Consider the following 23,709-nt stretch of genomic DNA (forward strand, 5'->3'; position numbering starts at 1 on the left):
GGTACTGTCAGCTCCACTTCAAACTGAACCTGCTGCTCAATCTGTTGAGGAGAAATATAATTTGAGTATTCATCTTTGGCTGAGAGATTAGGCTCTAGATTACATTCCTCATTCTGGCCACATTCCTCATACTTAGCTACTGACAAAGAGACCCCTGAAATAGGGGTTCCCACTAATGTTAGATTCCCAACTTCAGTTGCTGTAACCAAACAAGCTTGCAACCTGAAGAGAGGTTGGTTGGGTGAGGTCGGTTTGGGCCCACACTACAGTCTTTCTACAAAAGACTCTGTGAGAAGACCAGGCAGCTGCAAGAGGAGGAAGATCAGCTTAATAGTGGAAGCAAATATTAAAAATTTGGGGGCTTTTACAGAGCTGCTGTCATTTCTAAACAGGAGAAAGCTGATTCTTATACAAAGATTGGCCCCTCCCATACTACCCAGGCACAGAAAATGCAGACACAAAAAGCAAAAAGAGCAGTAGCTGTGCACAGGTAGCCCACAGTGGGTTATAAACAACAGCTGACACCAACTAAAGAAGATCTAGAACAGACATAACTCATAGTAAGGGGCAGACAGCAACAACCCTAGACTCAGCTAACTACACAAGCAGCATGCCCAAAGGAGGAATCTAACAGGCACCAGATACTGTGGAGAATAAATACACCCAACAGGACAGACATTGCACAGTGTATAATAAACACAATCAAGGTTGATCCATAGAGCTGGACAGCTTAAAGGAATAACCACACCCACAAAATCTCCAACTGCATTCAATACTCATAGACAACAAGAGGGAAAAAAGTACCCTCAAGTAGCATTCCTAGAACAAGAAAAACAGGTAGCCTGAAGATCAATACCACTGAGCTCATCTTCCTCATAAAGAAACTAAAAAGTTCAAAGTCAGACAGCATTTTGTAATACACAGACAAAATGAGCAGACAGAGAAATGTGACCCAAATAAATCAACATGAGATATCCCCAGAAAAAAAAAAATTAAAAGAAATGGAAGTAACTAAACTACCAGATGCAGAGTTTAAAATAATGATTTGTAGGATGCTCAGGGATCTTAGAGCAACAATGAATGGTCATAATGGTCACCTAAATAAAGAGATAGCAAGCATCAAAAAGAACACTGAAATCATAAAAAGGAACCAGTGACAAATTATAAATACATATCAGGCATGAAGTCAGCATTACAGGAAATCAACAGCAGGCCGGATGAAGCAGAGAATTGAATCAGCAATTTAGAAGACAAGATAAACATAAGCACAGAAGTAGAGCAGGAAAACAAAAAGAGGCTCAAAAAGACAGAGGAAACTCTAAGAGACCTCTATGACAGTATGAGAAGAAACAACATTTGCATCATAGCGGTTCCTGAAGAAGAGAGCTATCAAAGAATAGAAAATGTGATTAAGTAAATCATAGCTGAAATTTTCCCTAAACTGATGAAGGAAAAAGTCACACAAATTCAAAAGGCACAGAGAATCCCATTAAAGAGGAAAACAAGGACGCCTACACAAGACACATCATAATTAAAATGCCAAAGTAAGAGACAAAAAAAAAAATACTAAAAGCTGCAAGAGAAAAGCAGTTAATTACTTACAGAGAAACTGCCATAAAAATGACATCAAATTTCTCCTCAGAAACACTTGAGGCCAGAAGGATTTAAAAAAATATTCAAATTGAGGCAAAACGAGAACCTACAACCAAGACTACTTTATGTAGCAAGGCTATCATTTAAAATTGAAGGAGAAGTAAAAAGCTTCCAGGACAAAAATAAAGAGGAAGCAACAACAAAAAAAAAAAAACTGAAGGAATTCATCACAACCAAACAAAGAAAAAAAACTCTAAGTCAATATCCCTGATGAACTTAGATGCTAAAATTCTCAACAAAATATTAGCAACTAAATCCAGCAATACATGAAAAACATCATAAATCACGATCAAGGGGGAATTATTCTGGGGAGGAAAGGCTGGTACAATATTTGCAAATTAATAAATGTGATTCATCACATAACAAAAAGAATGATAAAAATCACATGATAATATCGATAGATGCAAAAGAAGCACTTGATAAAATCCAGCATCCATTTATGGGCAAAACCCTCAGCAAAGGAGAAATACAGGGAACATAACTCAGCATGATAAAGGCCATCTATGACAAACCCACAGCCAACATCATACTCAATGGGCAAAAATTAAAAGCAATCCCCTGAATATCAAGAACAAGGCAGGAGTGCCCCCTTTTACCATTCTTGTTCAACATAGTTATAGAAGTCTTAGCCACTGCAATCCGTCAAAAAGAAGAAATAAAATGTATTCAAATTGGAAAAGAAGTAAAACTATCGTTAATTGCCAATGACATGACTATATATAGAAAACGCTAAAGTGTCAGTCAAAAAAAAATACTAGACCTGATAAATAAATTCAGCAATGTGGCAGGTTATAAAATTAATATTCAGAAATCAGTGACATTTTCTCACTTATATGTGGAATTTAATGAACCAAGTCAACTGAAGAATGCAATAGAGGCAGAGGCAGAGTCACAGGGACCAGAGGGACAGATGTCAGAGGTAGGGGGGATGAGGGGATGAGATCAGAGAAGGTGAAGGGATTAGTAAAATTATATATACATAACTCAAAGATATAGGTAACAGGACAGCAAATCCTAGAGGGAAACCTGAAGGTAGTTAGGGGAAGGGGTCAAAGAGGGTTTATAAAGGGACATAGGGTTGGAGAGAGAGTGTTATATTCATTGGTACACTTGAGTCCATTTAAACACAATAAATTAAAATGAATAATTTTTTTAAAGTTTTAAAAAATTAAAATTATAGACAATAAAAATAGAAAAAGATAAAGAAAAGAAGGGCTGATGTCAGAGAAATGGTTGCATGAAAAATATTTTCTGATCTCTTCCCTTGATATTTCAACAAATTCTACAACTATATGCAGAGGGAAAAAAAATCAGATGAACCTGAACTATACACACACTGGATAGACAAAGTTACAATTGCACAAGAAGATTGGCCAAAGCAAAGAAGAAGAAAAAAATACCAGAGGACTGAGTCTCTTTTCTCATGGACCTGAGGGAGGGAGGCACTGTTCATGCAGACTTTGTCTCAGACCCAGAGCTGCGAGAAAAGGAGCGTCTAAGGGGAAAAAGCTGAGATAGGGGCAATGACCAAAAATGGAGAGCAGGGCTGTTTCTTGGTGTCTGACACACTTGTGATTGCAAAGCTGGGTGATTATAGGTGCAGGGTGTGCACAAAGCCTGTGACACACCCCCAAGAACTGTGGGAGAATAGCTTATAGAGATTGGCCCACAGGAAATTGGGGCACACATAATCTGCCTCTCTGACTGGCACAGTTTAACCTTGTAACACCAGACGTGCTTGATCTGTGATCTGTGCACCACCAGCTCTGAAGCTTGGGTACTGGCTTGCCACAGGGAGTTTAGCATGTGTGGGCAGGAAGCCCCTGATCTGCAATCGCTACTGCAACTGTTCTTGAAGCTCAGGAAAAACGGCTTGTGGCACGCACCCCCTGCCCTGCCTAGGGCTATGCTTGCAGTGCTTAGACTGGTATTAAGGATGGACTGGACTGTATCACCAAAGCCTCTCAGGTCCTCATTGCTCCTCTTGCTGTAAGAACAGCAGTGGTAGTGGACCCCCCTCTACTAGGTCTCCATACTGCTCTCTTCTGTGAGAGGTGGGAGCACCTAGATACTTGATCCTCTGCTCTGTTGGACATGGTGAAGGGCTGTGGGAAACTCCTGGTCAACCATTGCCAGTGCCATAAAATTGCAAAGCTGTAACAAGCCCCTCCTACAAATGCAACCACCCTGCTTGCATCATTACAAAGGTGATAGCTAAACCTTAGCAGAACACCCAAGAATGTCACAGAGGCAAATCTTGTAGTAAAACACCACCTGTCAGAAAAAGGAATAATTATCTCTTGTTGGGGTTATTAGCAATGCCACTCACAAATGCCATCAAGGAAAAAGAAATGAATTATGAATATGCAAGACAGAGACATAGCTCAGATAGATGATGAAAATCTCCAGAAAAAAAAAATTTCAATTACATGGAAACCTTGAAGCTTAATGGCAGAGAATTCAAAATTGAATCTCTAAAAATACTCAATAAGATACAGAAAAACACTGAAAGGCAATTTAGTGAGCTCAAAAAATAACTTAATGAACAAAAATACTTTACCAAGAAAATTGAAACTATAAAAAATAACCAAACAGAGATGAAAAACTCAATACACAAACTGAAAAAATGAGATAACAAGCTTAGCCAATAGAACAGGGCAGATAGAGGAGAGAATCAGTGACATTAAAGACAGGTAACTAGAGATGCTACAGAGAAAAGAAGAGAAAGACTCATGAATTTTAAAAAATGAGAAAGCCCTGCAAGAATTGTCTGACTTTATCAAGAAGAGCAATAAAAGAATAATGGGTATATTAGAAGAGGAAGAGAGGGAAAAGGAAATGGACAACATATTGAAACAAGTAATTGATGAGAATTTCCCAAGCCTGTGGGAAGAGTTAGAGCCTTGAATCCAAGAAGCAAACAGAATGCTGAGTTACCTCAACCCAAACAGAACTACTTCAAGGCACACTGAAATGAAATTATAACAAATCAATGACAAAGAAAGAGTCCTCAAGGCAGCTCAGGAAAAGAGGAATATAACTTATAAAGGAAGGCCCATTAGGTTATCATCAGATTGCTCAGCAGAAACTCTACAAGCCAGAAGATAATGGACCCAAACATTTAAAGTACTGAAAGAAAGGAAATACCAGTCAAGAATACTATATCCACCAAAGCTACCCTTCAAATATAAAGGGGAAATGAAAACATTTACAGACAAACAGAAGCCGAAGGAATTTATCATCAGAAATTCTCCACTAAAGAAAATAAAAAAGGGGGTTATCCAAACAGATACAAAGGACAAAACAAGATAAAATGACAAGTAAAAAGTGTTAACAAAACCATAATAAAGGATAATCTGTGACAACAATAACATAAAAGGAGAGAGGATAAAGATCAGCAGTAACAAAAGAGAATGGAGTGCAGAAGCACTCATGAGAAGCATAACAGACTCTAATAAATATGATATTTTTTCTTTTAATAACCTAATGGTAACCACCCCTGAAAATTTTACTACTGAAACACACAGCTTAAAAAAGAAGAAACAGAAGATAGAACTATGGAATACCACCAAACAAAAAGAAATGACAGAAAAACTAGAAAGAAAAACTAAACAAGACACAAAGCTATCAGAAATCAGTATATAAAATAGCAATAAGAAATCATCAGCTGTCAATAAATACACTAAACATAAATGGATTCAACTCACCAATAAAGAAAATAAAGAGGCACAGAGTAGCAGATTGGATCAAGAAGCAAAACCCACTGTATGCTGCCTTCAAGAGACACATCTAAGCTACAAGGATAAAAATAGATTCAAAGTGAAAGGTGAAAAAATGATTTTTCAAACAAATAGTATACAATGAAAAGCAGGAGTAATCATATCAGATAATGCTGACTACAAGATAACAAATGTAACCAGAGACAAGGATGGACATTACATAATGATAAAGGGGACATTGTATCAAGAAGACATAACACACCTTAATATATTGTATATGCACCAAACCAAGGAGCACCAAAATATATAAGACAACTACTAACTGACCTAAAAGTGCAAATCAGAAAAAATACAATCATACTTGGAGACCTCAGTACACCATTGATGGCTTTTGATTGTTCATTCAAACAAGAAATCAAAAAAGAAATATTAGCCTTAAATGAAACACTAGAACAAATGGACATAATCGATATCTATAGGACATTTTATCCCAAAACATCAGAGTATGCATTTTTTCCAGTGTACATGGTACATTCTCAAGAATAGACAATATGCTGGCCCACAAATATAACATAACAAATTCAGAAAGATTGAAATTATACCAAGCATATTCTTTCACTGTCAGGCTTGGAAACTAGAATTCAACAGCAAAAAAGAACTAAACACACCCACGGAAATGTGGAAATTAAACAACATACTTCTAAAAAATGAATGGGTCAAACAAGAAATAAAAGAGATCATAAGATATATTCAGAAAAATGAAAAGGACAACACAACATATCAAAATCTCTGGGATGCAGCAAAAGCAGTAATAAGACAAAAGTTTATATCATTACATGCTTATATAAAAAAGCAAGAAAAAAAAAAAGCAAGAGAGTGCCCAATTAAACAAACTAAGATCACATCTTAAGTAACTAGAAAAAGAGAAACTAAGGCAAACCAAAACCAGGAGAAGAAAGTAAATAACAGAAATTAGACCAGAAATAAATGAAATAGAGAACAGAAAAACTATAGAAGAAATTAATACAACAAAGAGCTGGTTCTTTGAAAAGATCAATAAAATTGGCAAACCTCTGGCAAAACTCACTAAGGAAAAAAAAGAAGACTCATATAAACAAAATCCAAAATGAAAGAGGAGAAATTACCACAGATATCATAGATATAGAAAGGATGATTGCAGAATACTATGAAAAATTATAAGCCATCAAATTCATCAATCTAAGAGAAATGGATAAACTCCTAGAACAATATAATTTTTCTAGACTGAGTCACAAAGTAGAAACCCTAAATAGACCTATAAGCAGGGAGGAAATAGAAACAACTATCAAAAACTTCCCAAAAATAAAAGTCCATGGCCAGATGAATATGCTAGTGAATTCTATCAAACATTCAAAGAAGAATTGTTTCCTATCCTTCTAAAAAGCCTTCCAAAAAAATTGAAGAAGAAGCAATACTTCCAAACACATTTTATGAGGCCAACATTACCGTCATAGCAAACCCAGTAAAGACAACACAAAAAAGAAAACTACAGACCAATATCTCTAATAAATACAGATGCAGAAATCCTAAACAAAACACTAGCAAATCGTATAAAACACATCAAAAAAAATTCATCATGATCAAGTGGGATTTATCTCAGAAACACACGGATGATTCAACATAGGTAAAACAATAAACATAATACATCATATCAACAAAGCAAAAACAAAAACCATAGGATCTTATCAATACATGCAGAAAAGGCATTCAATAAAGTACAACATCCTTTTATGTCTAAAATACTCAACAAAATGGTTATAGTAAGAAAATACCTCACCATAATAAAGGCCTTTTATGGAAAACCATCAGCTAACATCATACTAAATGATAAAAAACTGAAAACTTTTCCTCTAAAATCAGGAACAAGAAAAGGTTGCCCACTCTCTCCACTCTTATTCAACATAGTGCTGGAAGTTCTAGCCAAAGCAATCAGACAAGAGAAAGAAATAAAAAGCATTCATACTGGGGAAAAGGAAGTAAACATTTCACTTTTTGCAGATAACATGATCCTGTGTATAGAAAACCCCAAAGACTCCACAGAAAATTTTTTAGAAACAATAAACCAATGCAGTAAGGTTGCAGAATACAAAATTAATATACAGAAGTCTATTGCTTTCTTATATGGCAAAAATGAAGCCTCAAAATAAGAACTCGAAAAAATAATCCATTTTACAGTAGCAACAAAAAAAATATTAAATACCTAGGAATAAAAATAACAAAGAATGTAAAGGACCAATATAATGAAAACTACAGAGCATTATTAAAGGAAATTGAAAAATACATAACGGGCCCTGGCCATTGGTAGAGCGTTGGCCTGGCGTGCAGAAGTCCCGGGTTCGATTCCCGACCAGGGCACACAGGAGAAGCGCCCATCTGCTTCTCAACCCCTTCCTCTCTCCTTCCTCTCTGTCTCTCTCTTCCCCTCCCGCAGCCAAGGCTCCATTGGAGCAAAGATGGCCCGGGCGCTGGGGATGGCTCTGTGGCCTCTGCCTCAGGCGCTAGAATGGCTCTGGTTGCAACAGAGTGACGCCTCAGATGGGCAGAGCATCGCCCCCTGGTGGGCATGCCGGGTGGATCCCGGTCAGGAGCATGCGGGAGTCTGTCTGACTGCCTTCCCGTTTCTACCTTCAGAAAAATACAAAAAAGAAAAAAAAAAGAAAAAGACATAACAAAATGAAAAAATATTCCTTGTTTGTGGATAAAAAGAATAAATATAATTAAGATGGCCATATAACCCAAAGCAATATACAGATTTAATGCAATTTACATCAAAAATCCAATGTCTTTTTATAAGAAATGGAAAAAAAATCATGTTTATATAGAAACATATAAAATCTCAAATAACCAAAGTAATCCTAAGGGGGAAAAAAACAAACAAACAAAGCTGGAGGCATTATAATACCTGACTTCAAATGATACTACAGAGCCATTTTAATGAAAACAGCATGACTCTGGCAGAAAAATAGACACACAAGACCAATGGAACAAAATACAGAGCTCAAAAATAAAACCACAATAAATAAATAAATAAATAAATAAATAAATAAATAAATAAATAAAACCACATATATATGGTCAAATCATTGTTTATAAAGGAGCCAAAAACACACAACGGAGAAAAAAACCTCTTCAATAAATGCTGCTGGAAAAATTGGAAAGCAACATGCAAAAGAATAAAATTTGACTACAGTTTATCTCCTTGCACAAAAATTAATTCAAAATGGATCAAAGACCTAAATATAATATCTGAAACAATAAATTACAGAGAAGAAAACATAGGTACTAAACTCATGAACCTTGGCTGGAAAGAACATTTTATGAATTTGATGCCAAAGGCAAGGGAAGTAAAAGCAAAAGTAAATGAATGGGACTACATCAAACTAAGAAGCTTCTGAATAGCAAAAGAAACTGTCAACAGCAAAATAAACAGTCAACTAAATGGGAGATGATATTTTCAAATGACAGTTCAGATAAGGGGCTAATATCTAACATATATAAAGAACTCACAAAATTCAGCAAAAAACAAACAGTCCAATAAAAAAAATGGGAAGAGGACATGCACAGACACTTCTCCCAAGAAGAACTACAAATGGCCAACAGATATATGAAAAAAAATGCTCATCATCACTAGCTATTTGAGAAATGCAAATCAAAACTACAGTGAGATAAAACCTCACACCTGTTATTAGCTATGATCAATAAGACATATAATAACAAGCGCTGGAGAGGCTATTGAGAAAAAGGCACTCTTCATTCACTCTTGTTGGAAATTTAAACTAGTACAACCATTATGGAAGAAATTATGGTGGTTACTCAAAAAATTAAGAATAGAACTACCATATGACCCAGCAATCACTCAACTGGGTATATACTCCTATAACTCAAAAACATAGGTACGTAAAGACACATGTACCCGTATGTTTATCACAGCATTGTTCACTGTGGCCAAGACATGGAAACAGCCAAAATGCCTTTCTTTCTTTTTTTTTTTTTTTTGTATTTTTTCTGAAGCTGGAAACAGGGAGAGACAGTCAGACAGACTCCCGCATGCGCCCGACCAGGATCCACCTGGCACGCCCACCAGGGGCGATGCTCTGCCCATCCTGGGCATTGCCATGTTGCGACCAGAGCCACTCTAGCGCCTGAGGCAAAGGCCACAGAGCCATCCCCAGTGCCCGGCCCATCTCTGCTCCAGTGGAGCCTTGGCTGCGGGAGGGGAAGAGAGAGTCAGAGAGGAAGGCGCGGCGGAGGGGTGGAGAAGCAAATGGGCGCTTCTCCTGTGTGCCCTGGCCGGGAATCGAACCCGGGTCCTCTGCACGCTAGGCCAATGCGAAATGCCTTTCAATAGAAGATTGGATAAAGAAGATGTGGTACACATATACAATGGAATACCACTCAGCCATAAGAAATGATGACATAGTATCATTTATGGCAACATGGATGGACCTTGATAACATTATACTGAGTGAAATATGTTAATCAGAAAAAGCTAAGAACTGTATAATTCCATACATATGTGAGACATAAAATTGAGACTCATGGACATAGATAAAAAATGCAATGGTTACAAGGGGAAAGGAAGGGTGGAGAGGAAAGAGAAAGGGGGCAACAGAAAGGTGGAGAGAAAGGGGAAAAGGGGGAAGGGGCAGGGCTTAAAGAGAAACACAATATAGGGTAACAGAAGATGATTTGACTTTGGGTGATGGGTATACAGCATAATCGATTGTCCAAATGATGTGCTGTTTTCTCTAAATTTATGTACTCTGGTTGACCAATATCACCCTGTTAAATTTAATTGTCTAAATAAGAAAAAGAAAAGAGAAGACCAAAATAAATTAAATCAAAGATGAAAAAGAAGTAACAACTGACCAACTGACACTGAAGAAATCCAAGGAATGGCAAGAAAATATTATGGAAAATATATGCCAGGAAATTAACAATCTGATAAAATAGATAAGTTCCTAGAAACATACAACCTTTCAAATCTGAACCAGAAATAAGCAAAGAATCTTAATAGATAGATTACAGCTAGTGAAATTGAAGCAGTAATAATAAAAAAAAAAGTCCCAACAAACAAAAGTCTGGACCTGATGGCTTCACTGGTGAATTTTACTGAATATTTATAGAAAAAATAACACCTATTCTTAACAAACTATTCCAAATAATTTAAGAGGAGGGAAGACTCTTAAGCTCATGTTAAGAGGCCAGCATTATTTTAATTTCAGAATAGAGGCACTACAAAGATAATTATAACCCATATTACTAATGAACATAAATGATAACATCCTCAACAAAATATTAGCACACTGGATTCATCAATATATAAAAAAGTTTATGAACCATGATCAGGTGAGATGTATTCTAGAGAAGCAAGTTTGGTACTACATCTGCAAATCACCAAGCATAATATACCACATAAACACAATGAAGAATTAAAATCAAATGACCATATCAATAAATGCAGACAACACATTTGATAAAATTTAGCACCCATTTATGTTAAAAAAAAAAACTCTCAGCAAAGTGAGAATCAGGGATACATACTTCAACTTAATATATGCCATATATAAAAAAATCACAGCCAACATTATACTCAATGGGCAAATACTGCAATTTTTTTTTAATACCAGCAACAAGACAGAGATTTCTGCTACCACCACCCTTATTCAACATAGTACTGGAAGTTCTAGCCACAGTACTCAGATACGATGAAGAAATAAAAAGTGTCCAAATTGGAAAGAAAGATGTAAAAATCTCTCTTTTTACAGATGATATGATACTGTATATAGACAACTCTAAAGATTTCACAAAGAAAACAAAAACAAACAAAAAAACTACTAGAACTGATAAGTTAATTCAGTAAAGTAGCAGGATGCAAAATAAATATCCAGAAATTAGTTGCATTTTTATATATACCAATAATGATCTATCAGAAAGGGAAACCAATAAAACAGTAATATTTACAATTGCTTCAAAAACAATAAAATACTTAGCAATAAATTTAAGAAAGGATATAAAAGATCTATACTCAAAAGTTTATGACACCAAAGAAAAAAATAGAAGATATAGCAAGTAAAAACATATAACATATTCATGGACAGGATGCATTAACATCATTAAAATGTCCATATTACCCAAAGCAATCTATAGATTCAACACAAATCCTATAAAGGTACCAAAAATGTATTTCACAGAACTAAAACAAATATTACAAAAATTTATATGGAACCACAAAAGACCTTAAATAGCCACAGAAATCTTGAGAAAGAAGAACAAAGATGGAAGAACCATGCTATTTAATATCAAACTATACTACAAGGTCATAAGAATCAAAACAGCATGGCACTGGCATAAAAACAGGCATATAGCTCAACAGAACAAAATAGAGTCAAGAAATTAACTCATACCTATATGGTCAATGAATATTTGACAAAGGAGTCAAGAATATTCTTAATGGGGTAATGAAAGCCTATTCATTAAATTGTACAGATTCATAAAAAAAAAAAAAGAAAACTAAACCACAGACTTACCCCATACATAAGAATAAACTCAACATGGATTAAACGCTTAAATATTAGATTCGAAACCATAAAAATCCTAGAAAACATAGGCAGTAAAATCTTAGATGTTTCTTATAGCTATCTTTTTTCAGACATATCTCATCAGGGAAGAGAAAAAGAGATAAAATAAACAGATGAGACTGTATCAAACTAAAAAATTTTTGCACAGCAAAGAGAAACAACAACAAATTGAAAAGACAACCCACTGAAAGAGAGAATATTTGCCATTACATCTGATAATGGATTAATATACACAGTTTATAAATAACTTATAAAACTCAGCACAAAAAAGTATTTTTTTAATGGGCAAAGGACCTGAATAGACATATTTCTCAAGAGGACATACAGAACATATGAAAAGGCCAATAGACATATGAAAAGATGCTCAACATCACTAATCTTTAGAGAATTACAAATTAAACCACAATGAGATGTTACTTTAAACTTGTCAGAATGGTTATCATTAATAAATCAACAAACAAGTGTTGCTGAAGATATGGAGAAAAGGAAACCCTCACACACTGTTGTTGGGAATGCAGATTGGTACAGCTACTTTGGAAAGCATTATGCAGTTACCTCAAAAAAATTAAAACATGCTTTTGACTCAGAGAATCCACTTTTGGGATTATCTGAAGAAACTTAAAACACTAATTCAAAAGACTATATGCATCCCTATGTTCATTGCAATATTATTCACAGTAAGCAGGATCTGGAAACAGCCCAGGTGCCCATCTGTAGACAAGTGGATAAAAATGCTGTGGTACATTTACACAATGGTACAACATGTGGCCATTAAAAAAAGAAGGAAAAGTTACCGTTTCTGACAGTTGTAGATCCTTTCAGGTTACTGGCTTGCATGACTAGTTGGATAGGGGTACCATTACCTATGATCCTACATATAAGAAAATGTTCAGAAGGGAGGGCAAACAAGGGGAACTATAGTTGGATTTGGGTCATAAAGAATTTGAAGTACACGGAAATGAATAAGTCTGTGATAAAGCAATCTGGAGCTAGGCACAGACATAGTTCTGGGAGTCACCTGGAGGTAGTTTGGAAGAATTACCACTGAAGGAGAGCATGAAGAGCAGTAGGCAAAGAGATATTGTAATAGTTAATTTTATGTGTCAGCTGGGCTAGACCACACAGCCCAGACATTTGGTTAAACAATATTCTGGATATTTTGGATGAGATTAATATTTAAATTGGTGGACTTGAGTTAAGCAGATTGATCTCCATAACATAGGTGGGCCAGTCAGTGGAAGGCCTGAATAGAACAAAAAACTGACCTTCCTTACCTTCTTTAAACAAAAAAGGAATTATGCCAGCAGATGGCCTTCAGGTTTAGACTACAGATGTTTGGACTTGCCAGTATATCTGTATATGTATATATCACACACACACATACACACATACACACATATATAAGAGAAAGACCTAACACAAATATCAATCCTTTCGGCCTTTTACTCTTTACATTGAGATGGGAAGATAACCTTATTTGTGGTGGATTAAAAACATATTTCCCTTCTTGTAAGGAATAGAAATCCTTCACAGGAGAAGATAGATATAAGTCAAGCTTAAATCATCAAACTGTATCACATCATCATTCTCTCCATATAGGTAATGGAGAGTCAGTTTTCTATAGCTAACAATTTTGACTCTAGTTGATAACCACCAAACAATGATTTTTTATAGGACTGACCATTAATTAAGGTTCCTCTTGATATCTCTCTTAAGTCCTGGCAGCCAAAAAAGGACTATATCACACTAAAGGGATTGGCAGAATAAAACAGGACCAGCTTATGAATGGGGCTTGAAAAGGTAAGATATTGTTGAGGGAAAGTTTTACCATCTCTGGTTTCACTCCAACTCATGAGGCTGAGATATGTGTATATAGCACACACACACTGAGAAACTCTCTGTTTGGTGACCATTGGTTCAGGACACTTTTTCTCAAACTTTCACATGTGCATGAATTACCTGGGAACCTTGTTATAAAATAGATTTTTATTTCATAGATCCAGAGTGAGACTAGAGAATATACATTTCTAGCAAGTGTTCAGGTGATACTGATGTTGCTGGTCATATGTCCCAGTTTAGTAGCAAAATACTAAAGGGCAGGAGGTTACTAATGCTTAACCAAATTGTGTACAAAAATTCAGTGTAATCTTATGAAGAGTTAGCAATGAGATTTATGTGGTCTAATGAAAGCCTCCGAGCAATAATTGTTTTGTTGGAAGGAGTTGTCTTCTGTGTACACATTTACCCATGGAGGTTTTGCAAGTAAAAATAACTGGTTGAGGACTAGACTCTGGTTGATCAGGAGGGAGAAGGTGAGATAATAAGGTCGATCAGCAATTCTCCTTGCATCTTGTCTTCCTAAAGTAATTTTTAAAATACTTTAAAAATATGTACACAGTGGCTAGATCATTATGTTCTTGACTTCACACACTTTGACTTGCACTAGAAAAATTTTCTCAATCACGGAGGCTACAAGTATATAGAAAACTTATTATGAAAATTTTCAGGTAATGTGTTTCATTTGTGGCTCAATATCTAAATGTGAGGATACCTCTATGACTCCAACATAGCATAGCTGAGAGTCATAGAGGTATCACCACACCCATTATCTGATTGCATTTGTTTTCTTGCTGATCAGTTTTGCAATAGCAGCAACCATCTACCCAGGCCCCAACCTGTATCCCTACTCCCATTAATTTTTAGCTTCCAATATGTGTCAAGTTGTCTTTTCAGATTAGAGCTTTGTTTGTTGCCTTTGGGATAATGAGAGCTTGGGAGGCTTGGGAAACAGAGTGTGCTAAACTCACCTCCAGAGAAATGTTCTTTCTGGCTTTATATGATGGGGTATACCATGGAATGTGCCCCAAGAGAGGTACCCCTTCAGTGACATTCCACATTTTTATAAAGAATTTGGGAAGATAAAAGTTGTACCCAACCAGTCTTGTAAATGGCAACTGAAAATTCTTGAGCTCAAATAAAGAAAGACCTTTCTGCCAAGAAGATCAGCCCACACTCAAGCATCAGGCATGCAGAAAAGTTTACACACCTGTGCTAGAATAAGCTAAGAATTTTGTAGCATTTTCTGGTGAGCCAGTTCATTGTTAGTCTACCTAAGATAGGAAGCTATGGGGGCCACCCAGTAGACAAATAGGCTTACATGTTTTCTGAAAATGATTTTAAGAAGTTTAGAGTTTAAACCTAACATCTGTCTAATGATAGAATTAATCCATAAGTAGTTTTAAAAAATGAGCCTGGGGAAGTTAGCTTCTTCCCAAAACAAGACGTAAGGAAAAATATATAATGACAAAAAAATAGAATTAAAGAGAAAAAAAGATACAACGAGGAAAGGCAATACCTGTCACCTTCTGCCTTTAGGAATCACACTTAAGCAAAAGAAGAATTTCATTTCTGTCCATTTGAAACCTATTTAGTAGCCAGAAAATGCTTTAGAGGTAGCATGAAGACACGACACCTAGGAAAAATCAGAATCTGACAGAACATGGACCAAACTCAGGAAAATGGAGAAACTATTAAAGTCCAGGTTGAACTTATACAAGAAGTAATAAGCAGATTCTAGACCAGTGGTAGTCAACCTGGTCCCTACCGCCTACTAGTGGGTGTTCCAGCTTTCATGGTGGGTGGTAACAGAGCAACCAAATTATAAATAAAAAGATAGATTAACTATAATAAGTTGTTTTATAAAGATTTATTCTGCCAAACAGTGAATATCTGACATAAAGTACTTGGTAAGTAATTATTATTATATGCTTTAACTTGCTGTAACTCTGCTTTATAAATTTTATAAAGTAAAGTTACTTCCCTACTTTATAAATCACCATTCCTGTGGAACCAGTGGGTGGTTAGAAAATTTTACTACTAACAGAGATACAAGAGTGAGCAGTAGGTATAAAAAGGTTGATTACCCTTGCTCTAGACCAAAGAGAATGCTTCACCTACCCTTGCCCCAAATTGGAATAAGACAAGCTAATTGGTTTTGTATGAAAACATAGGAGTAAATATTATATAAGTTTGGAAATCACACAAAAATAAGCATTAAAAGAAAATGAAAATTACCCACAATCCCTCAACTCAAAGATATTTGTATTAGATTCCCTCTGGTATTTTCCTTAGGTAGATTATATTTTTATTTTTTTCTTTTGATTTAAATGTTTATATTTAGCAGGGTGACATTGGTCAACTAGAGTGCATAGATATTGGGCAAACATTTTCACATCATTTGGACAGTCAATTATATTGTATGTCCATCACTCAAAGTCAAATTATCCTTCATCACCTTATAATTGTCCCTCTTTATGTCCATCCCCATCCCTATCTCCATCCTTCTCCCCCCTCTCCCCTCCATCTGGTAACCATTGCACTCCTGTTTATGTCCATAAGTCTCAATTTTGTTTCTCATTTATGTATGGAATCATACAGTTCTTAGTTTTTACTGATTTATTATTTCACTCAGTATAATGCTATCAAGGACCATCCATGTTGTCATAAATGATACTATGTCATCATTACTTATGGGGGATAGTATTCCATAGTATATACATACCACATCTTCTTTATCCAATATTCTATTAAAGGGCACCTTGGTTGTTTCCATGTCTTGGCCACTGTGAATAATGCTGCGATGAACATGGGAACGCATGTGTCTTTATGTACCAATGTTTTCGAGTTTGGGGAGTATATACCCAGTAGAGGGATTGCTGGTTCATATGATAGTTCTATTCTTCATTTTTTTAAGGAACCACTATACTTTCTTTTATAGTAGTTTTACTAATTTACATTCCCAGTAACAGTGAATGAGCATTCCTTTTTCTCCACAACCTCTCCAACACTTGTTATTACCTGTCTTGTTGATAATAGCTAATCTTACAGGTGTGAGGTGATATCTCATTGCAGTTTTGATTTGCATCTCTCTAATAGCTAGTGAAGATGAGCATCTTTTTATAAATCTATTGGCCATTTGTATTTCTTTGTGGGAGAGGTGTCTGTCTGTTCATGTCTTCTCTCCATTTTTTATTGGATTGTTTGCTTGTTTGTTGTTGAGTTTTGTGAGTTCTTTATATATTTTAGATATTAACCTCTTATCTGAGTTGTTGTTTGCAAATATCATCTTCCATTTAGCTGGCTGTCTGTTTGTTTTGCTGTCAGTTTCTTTTGCTGTGCAGAAGCTTCTTAGTTTGATATAGTCCCATTCTTTTACATTTGCCTTTACTTCCCTTGCCTTTGGGGTCAAATTCATAAAATGTTCTCTCTGGCCAATGTCCATGAGTTTAGTACCTATGTTTTCTTCTATGTATTTTATGTTTCAGGTCTTATTTGGGATGATATACAACAGTGTCATATGGTATTATTTAAATTCTAACATTGTTTTATGTATTATATGATCAAAATGTAACATAGGCTTCAAGGCTTACAATGAAAATAAATAGTTCTCCAAAATTCTAAATATTAATATTTTGTAACTTGAGTTATGGAACATAAGGATTTAGCACTACTACAAAATGTCAGCCTCACTGCCTGCTAATATTATATCAATTTCTTGTTAAACCAGTATTTAACATTAACCTAACTTCAATTCACTACTAAGCTAAGTGGTAAATATGATTATGACTATTTTTTGGTATATTTATATCCCAGTCCCAGAATTTGGTTGCTTGTTTTTAATTTTTTTTGTCAGTTAAATATATATTTGGAAAGATTCAAAGAAAATAATTTGGAACTCCAGTATATCATATGAGACTTACCATTTAGTTATCAGTCATTAATGAATAAAAATATTTTTAACTAAATATATTACCATCATGTGCTTCAGTTTTCTGTGTTGAAGGAGTCCTACACATTCTCAGTTTTTCACAGGATTGTTAAGTTCTAAAAATGTTTCTTTAATAATATATCACATACACTGCACAGTGACAGTTTTTCTTATTCTAAATACTCAAAATTACATACATTTTGAGAGATATTCATGGTGTGCTGTCAGTAAGAAGAAAGAGAAAGGGGAGCGGAAGAAAATGGCAGCAAGGCCTTTCTTTTTCTTTTTTGGAATTTATTGTTTTCAACATTTCTTCTTTGACTTCTGAGAGATTTGTTATATTTACTTTTCCATCAAGATTTATGTGAATAGTCTGACCAGGTAAGTGGCACAGAGGATAGAGCGTCAGACTGGGATGCAGAGGACCCAGGTTCAAAACCCTGAGGTTGCCAGCTTGAGCGCAGGCTCATCTAGCTTGAGCATGGGCTCACCAGCTTGAATGCCAGGTCACTGGCTTGAGCTTGGGATCATAGACATGACCCCATGGTCACTAGCTTGAGCTTAAAGGTTGCTGGCTGGAAGCCCAGGGTCACTGGTTTGAGCAAGAGGTCACTCACTCTGCTGTAGCAGATATGAGAAAGCACATATGAGAAAGCAATCAATAAACAACTAAGGTGCCACAATGAAGATTTGATACTTCTAATCCCTTTCCCTTCCTGTTTGTCTGTCCCTATCTTCTCTCTCTCTGACTCTCTCTCTGTTTCTGTAAAAAAAAAAAAAAAAAGAATATTCTTAGCCATAGTCTAAGCACCTAAGTAGAAATGTCCATTTCTCTGGCTCCCCAAATCTAAAAGTTTTCCATGACTCCTCATTACTGAGACTTTAGAGTCAGTGTTACTTTCTTGGATATATCGGTATTTTCTGGATTTTTATTGTATACAGACTCCAAATTCAAGTGACACAATGCTAAGGGGATGTGAAGTCATTTGATACATCTTTAGATGTATTTACCTCAAGCAGACCTTCAGGTTTTGAACCATACTACCAACTTCCTAACCTTCTCTTTGCTTTACTTCCAGCCTAATCATGTTTTCAGTTATGGTTATTTTCCCTGTTTTTATCTTTTCCATTTGCAAATGTCTGAATATCCCCTTCTTCATGCCATGCTGTGGCACCAAAACTGCTGTATTCTTCTTTTGCCTTTCAAGATTGGTTTGAACTGTATGTGATTTTATTTTCCTTCTTTCATCCATTTTGAAATTTTCTAATTTTATCTTCTTCAAGCAGAAGCATGAATAATTTACCTTTTCACAGATACTAAAGAGACAATCAACATCAGAATATTTTTCATATTCAGCTATATATTTGTTATACTTATCTATGATTACAAGTAACAAAAATAGTAAAATACTAATTTCTTGTTTTTTTATTTGTTTTTTAAGTAGTTTTTTGAAATTATTAAAATTTGTATATTTTTTGCCCTGGCCGGTTGGTTGGCTCAGCGGTAGAGCGTCAGCCTGGCGTGTGGAGGACCTGGGTTCGATTCTCAGCCAGGGCACACAGGAGAAGTGCCCATTTGCTTCTCCACCCCTCCACCGTGCTTTCCTCTCTGTCTCTCTCTTCCCCTCCTGCAGCCAAGGCTCCATTGGAGCAAAGATGGCCCGGGCGCTGGGGATGGCTGTGTGGCCTCTGCCCCAGGCGCTAGAGTGGCTCTGGTCGCAACATGGCGACGCCCAGGATGGGCAGAGCATCGCCCCCTGGTGGGCAGAGTGTCGCCCCTGGTGGGCGTGCCGGGTGGATCCTGGTCGGGCGCATGCGGGAGTCTGTCTGACTGTCTCTCCCTGTTTCCAGCTTCAGAAAAATGAAAAAAAAAATTGTATATTTTTATTTTAAAAATTTGAATATTCAAAGTTATAGTACCCCAGACAGTCTTTTTTTTAAAAAAAAAATTATTTATTTATTTATTTTAGAGGAGAGAGAGAGAGAGAGAGAGAGAGAAAGAGAGAGAGAGAGAGAGAGAGAGAGAGAGAGAAGGGGGAGAGGAGCAGGAAGCATCAACTCCCACATGAGCCTTGACTAGGCAAGCCCAGGGTTTCGAACTGGCAACCTCAGCATTCCAGGTCGACACTTGATCCACTGTGCCACCGCAGGTCAGGCCCTCCAGACAGTCTTTTGAAATTTTCCTCTCTAGTGGAAGTGCTACAATCCTCCAGATAAAAAACGAAAATCCCAGGAATATTATGAAACAAGGATAGCACTAGATGTTGAAAGGGACAATACCCCCAGGAATAAGCTAGGCATCAAGAAGGCACAGAACCTCCGAGAAGTTTTTGAATCTAGTAGAAGTGGTAAGGATGGAGGTAGTAGAAGCATTGCTCAATGCATCCAGTTGTCCAACAGGGGACAGTGTTGTCTAGAGACTCCAACATGGGAGTCAGTTATGCAGTTGGGGATAAAAACACCCTTGAAAACTCTAGCTGTCTCTGCCATGGGACTTATCAGCTTGGGAAACATCCACAAACGTCTTTTTGTCTTGCATTTTTATTTTCTTAAATTTCTATTTCTCTATCACTAGTTCCTTGGGTTATACAATTGAACTGTGAAACCCCTCTTAATACAGTCATCCTCTTTCTCTATGGGGGATAGGTTTCAAGACCCCCAGTGGATGCCTGAAGTCACAGGTATTAGTAAACCCTATATATACTATATTTTTCCTATACATACATACACACTTAATAGATTTTCTTTGGCATATCCAAATTGCCAGCATCGCTAGTCTTGCACTTTGGAGCCATTATTAAGTAAAATAAGGGTTACTTGAACACAAACACTGTGATATTGCAACAATAAATATAGCAACCAAAAGACAAGTAAGTGACTAAGGAGCAGGTAGCATATACAGTGTGAATACACTGGACAAAGGGATGATTCACATCCCAAGTGGGATGGAGGCAAATGACATGAGATTTCATCATGCTATTAAGAACGGAGCACAGTGAATGAGGGTTCCTTTTTCTCCACAGCCTCTCCAACATTTGCTATTACCCGTCTTGTTGATAATAGCTAATCTAACAGGGGTGAGGTGGTATCTCATTGTAGTTTTGATTTGCATTTCTCTAATAACTAATGAAGCTGAGCATCTTTTCATATATCTGTTGGCCATTTGTATCTCTTCCTGGGAGAAGTGTCTGTTCATGTCCTCTTCCCATTTTTTTATTGGATTGTTTGTTTGTTTGTTGTTGAGTTTTATGAGTTCTTTGTAAATTTTGGATATTAGGCCCTTATCTGAGCTGTTGTTTGAAAATATCAGCTCCCATTTAGTTGGCTGTCTGTTTATTTTGATATCAGTTTCTCTTGCTGAGCAAAAACTTTTTATTCTGATGTAGTCCCATTCATTTATCTTTGCCTTCACTTCTCTTGCCATTGGAGTCAAGTTCATAAAATGTTCTTTAAAACCCAGGTCCATGATTTTAGTACCTATGTCTTCTTCTATGTACTTTATTGTTTCAGGTCTTATATTTAGGTCTTTGATCTATTTTGAATTAATTTTAGTACATGGGGACAGGCTGTAGTCGAGTTTCATGGAATACTACTCAGCCATAAGAAATGATGACATCAGATCATTTACAGCAAAATGGTGGGATCTTGATAACATTATAAGGAGTGAAATAAGTAAATCAGAAAAAAACAAGAACTACATGATTCCATACATTGGTGGTACATAAAAATGAGACTAAGAGACATGGACAAGAGTGTGGTGGTTACCAGGGGTGGGGGAGGGAGGACATGGGAGGGAGGGAGGGAGAGAGTTAGGGGGAGGGGGAGGGGCACAGAGAACTAGATAGAGGGTGGCAGAGGACAATCTGACTTTGGGCGAGGGGTACGCAACATAATTTAATGACAAAATAACCTAGACATGTTTTCTTTGAATATATGTACCCTGATTTATTAATGTCATCCCATTACCATTAATAAAAATTTATTTAAAAAAAATAAAAAATTAAAACAAAAACAAAAACAAAAACAAACAAACAAAAAAAAAGAACGGAGCACAATTTGATACCAGCTACAAATGGTCATGTCTGCAAAGCTACATTTGATTTTTCAAATAAAATCCCTCAATTTTCTCTGGCATTGTTACTTTGAGTAGCAGAAATGACAGTAGTTTGTAAGCCTTTGCTGCTATTTTATGGAAATAAAGAAGATGGGTCTTTCTAAGTCAGATAATAGAAATATAAGCCAAAGCGCTGAGGTCTAAGGCATCTAACTGATCATTTCTGCCCCAGAAAAAAAAACACTTATAGAGCAAATTTTTAAATTACTTATTTCTTGAATTTACTTAATATATTCAGACCAAAGTTGACTATGGATAACTGAAACTTTGGAAGGTGAAACTATAGATAAGGGAAAATACTGTACAGATTTTTGTGTGGACATATATTTCAAATTCTGTTGGATATTTACCTAAGAGTAGAATTACTTGGTTATGTGATAATTCTACATTTAACATTTTAAGGAACTTACAAACATTTTCCACAACAGTGGTACCATTTTACATTCCCAGCAGCAATGTATGAGTGTTCAATTCTTTATCCATTCAATATTTGTTATTGTCTGTTTTTAACCATTCTAGTAGCTGTAAAGTGGTGTTTTATTGTGGTTTTGATTTGAATTTATCTAGTGACTAATGTGCTTATTAGTTATTTGTATATCTTCTTGGAAGAAATGTCTATTCAAATCACTTGTCCATTTTTTAAATTGGATTTTTTTTATTCTTAAGTTATAAAATAGCCTATTGACCTTAACGCAAATATCTTAATACAATTGAAATTCAAAAAACCTTGGAGAATAAGTGTTTTTTCCTTTAAATGTGAATAAGGAAAGTTTTAACTTTTTTGAAACAATATATTTGTGAAATTGGAATTTTAACTATTGTATCCATTAAACAAACAAAATCAGAATTGAGTGGCTGTCTTTTATGACATGTATATTGTCTTGCCCAAAGACCACCTCATTTTAATAGTCTCATTCAAGTTAAGCAGTCTTTCCACTGAAGTCTTTAAATTTTAACTTGTCTGTACTTAAAATATATTTTCTTAATACATTACGGTACATTTTTATATCAAAAGTTTGCTTTAAAACGGATACCTTTCAAATTCTTTTCTTGGAACTCTTCGAGTGTTTTATTTTAGACTTTTATACACATTTCAGATTGTCAAAGGGATCCATGCAAATAAAATAATAATAATAATAATAATAATAATAATAATAATAAAAGCACAGAGCTCCTGCTTGTAACTGCAGAAGAACAGACCATCCATAGTGTAGGAAGTATCACTACAGCACTTTTTTAAATGCTACACTGAAATGTAGCTAGTGACAATGAGCCTCTTGCTTTTTCTACATCAATCTAATACTGCATCCCAAAATGGTCAGTATTGCAAATTTGATTGAGAGCAAAGAAAAAGATAATGTCTTTAGCTTTTCTACATGAAAAGTCTTTAAGCCTTAAAAGTACAAATAGATATTTTAGAGCAAGCTTGTTTGTATTAATTACATGCAAATTTTTAAAGTAGATTTTTATTTTATTTAAAAAATTAAATTTAATATGGTAACTTTGATCAATAAGGGGACATAGGTATATACCAGCCCCAAATGGTTATGTCTGCAGAGCTACATTTGATTTTTCAGAGAAATTCTTCAACTTTCTTTAGGATTATTACTGTTAGTAGCAGAGTTGACAGTAGTTTGTAAACCTTCATTGCTATTTTATGGATGTAAGGAAGATGACTTTTTCTAACTAGGTCAGATAATAGAAATATACGTCAAAATTCCTGGAATCTAAGGCATCTAACTAAATATTCCTGCCCCAGGGGAAAAAACAAAATCCTTATAGAGCAAAGCATGATGACTATGGAGTCATTTGCTCTGTGCTTAGGAGAGCTGGGAG

The sequence above is a fragment of the Saccopteryx bilineata genome, chromosome X (genome assembly GCF_036850765.1).
Source record: "Saccopteryx bilineata isolate mSacBil1 chromosome X, mSacBil1_pri_phased_curated, whole genome shotgun sequence".
NCBI lineage: Eukaryota > Metazoa > Chordata > Mammalia > Chiroptera > Emballonuridae > Saccopteryx > Saccopteryx bilineata.